This window comes from Pseudophryne corroboree, chromosome 7 (assembly GCF_028390025.1).
Source record: "Pseudophryne corroboree isolate aPseCor3 chromosome 7, aPseCor3.hap2, whole genome shotgun sequence".
NCBI classification, from domain to species: domain Eukaryota; kingdom Metazoa; phylum Chordata; class Amphibia; order Anura; family Myobatrachidae; genus Pseudophryne; species Pseudophryne corroboree.
The window spans coordinates 288,978,380-288,981,446 of NC_086450.1; the positions used below are offsets into that span (position 1 = coordinate 288,978,380).

The 3,067-nt window shown below is 37.7% G+C and overlaps 2 pseudogenes; both read left to right on the plus strand.

Moving 5' to 3' along the window:
* The first annotated feature begins 867 nt into the window (after positions 1-867).
* On the plus strand, positions 868-987 carry LOC134946326 (5S ribosomal RNA; annotated as a pseudogene).
* A 319-nt stretch (positions 988-1,306) lies between these two features.
* Positions 1,307-1,426, plus strand: LOC134946006 (5S ribosomal RNA; annotated as a pseudogene).
* The last annotated feature ends 1,641 nt before the right edge of the window (positions 1,427-3,067 follow it).

Here is a 3,067-nt window from a genome sequence, read left to right on the forward strand (position 1 = left end):
ACACTGATTTACAAGTACCTACTATAGAACTGTGTGATGTCCTAGCAACATTGTATTTACTGAGGAGGATTAATTGTAACACATCAACAGCAATTGTTGCCTTCCAAAGAGGTTCAGGAGTAATCCTTGAATCATTTCTCTCACAGCAGAAGGTCATATCTTGATTCAGTTTAAACATCTAAGAGGAGCACAGTGCTGGATCAAACCCACGATGCTATTATCATAAAAAGCATACTTAATATAGCACCGAGCACAAATCCTCCTCTTTATCCTGTTTTTTTGTATACCAGTGTATTGTCAGCAAATATATATCTGGGTGCAAACAATATGTCTCGGCACTTTTTACCTCAGTGCCCAGGTATAAATTAACTTAATATTATGGTAGCACACACACCACTGTGTGCAGCTTGTGTGGAGTAATTATACTCATCACTTATATATTGCGTTTTTCTGATGCGGCTATTTTGATGTCTCCCAATTTCTTTTCTTGAGTAGAAAGTAATTTCTGATTGTGGATACGGCGTGGGTATGAAAAACTCTCCCGCCCAGTAATTTTTACTCATTTACGTACCTGTATTGTTGTGCCTGACATGTCAATTTGTGACCAGATCAGGTGCCTGTCTTTCTTTTCTCACATGCTGTCGGGCATTGGTGCCACATATGTGCATATGGACATACTGTGATTATATTATAAAGATTATCTACGTACCTGTATTGTTGTGCCTGACATGTCAATTTGTGACCAGATCAGGTGCCTGTCTTTATTATTTTTTCACATGCTGTCGGGCATTGGTGCCATATATATGCATATGGACACACTGTGATTATATTATAAAGATTGGGGTGACGAAAAAAGGAGAGCTCAATAATTGCGGTCATACCTCACTGGGGATGCCCAATCTCTTCTGACCTTGGAAGCTAAGCAGTGAAAGGCCGGGTCAGTAACAGGATGGGAGACCACCTATGAACACCCTGGCACTGCAATAAATTGGCTCCCAGATAAATTGTCACCTATATCATAATTACAAGGTACTGATCAATCAACATAGTAAAAAACAATTCCTAAATGAGGGTGCTGTGTGGTCTAGAATAATTTCTCTGCACAGTGATTTTTTCTACTCATCTGTGTACCTCTGTTGTGTGCCTGACATATCACTTAGTGACCAAGTCAGGTCATTTGCATTCATTTCTCATAGGTTGTATGGCATTTGTGCCTTGTGCCTCATATTTCTAAAATAATTTACCAATGTGGACATACAGTAATTTTATTACTAACACATAGGTGACTAAAAAAGGCGAGTTCAATATTTGCGGTCATACCTCACTGGAATTGCCCAATCTCTTCTGACCTTGGAAGCTAAGCAGTGAAAGGCCGGGTCAGTAACAGGATGGGAGACCACCTTTGAACACCCTGGTACTGCAATTAAATTGACTCCCGAATAGATTGTCACCTAGACCAATGCCACAAGGTAAACTTTTTTACATGACCAATGATTTAATTCTCTGCGACCCAAATGATCCATAATGGATATATGCAGAACAAATGATGGTCACACTCTACATGAGGAATAATATGTAATGTTATATTATTTTTGGTACCACAGTTATCAATTTCCGGCAATTAGTAAATTGTGATATTGTGATCACTTATGATCAATATCTTATGTTCATATGTTCGCGAGGCTAATTCACTCTTATATTTGTACTCCTTAAATTCAACTTGAAAATACTATCTAATAAAATCGATTTTACCAGTGATGTTATAATCTTAAACCTCTGAATTAGAGTGCTCCCAAAAAAGAGTCTACTTTCCAAACACCTCTCTGTTTGGTTATTTTTCTGTTAACCATTTTTTGACTCAAGGGAGCACCACTGAAAGCAACAAGAATATGTACAGGGACTATAATTTTTCCAATTACATATGTTTGCTGTATTGAGAAGCAATTCAGGAATAATTCAGTTTTTCAGAGGTCATTATCTGTTCAAATATTGTACTTGTGCGGTTCCCAATACCCTTTTCTTTCAAGATATAAATAATTAAAAGATTTTAAACAAGTAGGGTCCAATTAAAGATTATAATATAAGGGTTGTAATAAAATGTATTCAACATCGTGTATGCTTTATTATTATGAGTTTAGATAAACCTAACAAACTATCCTCTGGGTCTATGTTTTTGTATATATATATATATATATATATATGAAATTTATAGCCTTTTATAATTTTATAATAGCACTAGCATAAGTATAATACGCTTATACAGCTTATATATAGAATCGCACAGCATCTCCATGTACTTATATATATATATATATATGTTTATTAACTATACAAATATAAGGAATAGAGTTCACATATGTAAGTTAACTTGTTATTATGTTGTCCAGCGTGATATGTGTACAATATTGTGAATATAAAATACACCATAGTAAAGAATACGAGCATATGAGGGCAAAGATGTGAGCTGAACCATCTTATTTAAGGGCGGAAGTTACAGAGCGTAGCAGCAGCGATAAATACAGTGGACGACTGTAGATCGATTATGCAGCCATCCTGAGGAAGCCTTGACAGGCGAAACGCGTTGATTGCGGAGTAATCGATCCGGCTCCGGAGACTGCACAGACGGGAACACGGAGCTACAGAAGTCTGCCGGCAGACTACAGATTCATCCACTACACCACCAACGAGGACCCCCACACAACAGCAACTGAAATTGAGGTAGGCTAAGGGCAAATCCTTGATCTATTGCTCCTATTGCCAGCGGGGACATTATTTACAGGACTCAAGCACCAGCATTGCCCTACTCACAGGGACATTTGTTTTCAGTGACGGGACGAGTCATAACACTGCAGAGACTGCTTATATGCGAAAATCACAGGTTACAGAGCCCATACTAAACCTCATTCTTAAGATCAAAGACCATTGAGAAATTAGGTCATTCATAGTAGCATACACCAGTGTGGTAAAACGCCTTTGCAGTGTGCCCACAGGCTATATACATGTTTGTCTATGTGTTACATGTTTGTTCTGTGTACCGGTACTAGGGAGGGATTATAGGAATAATATA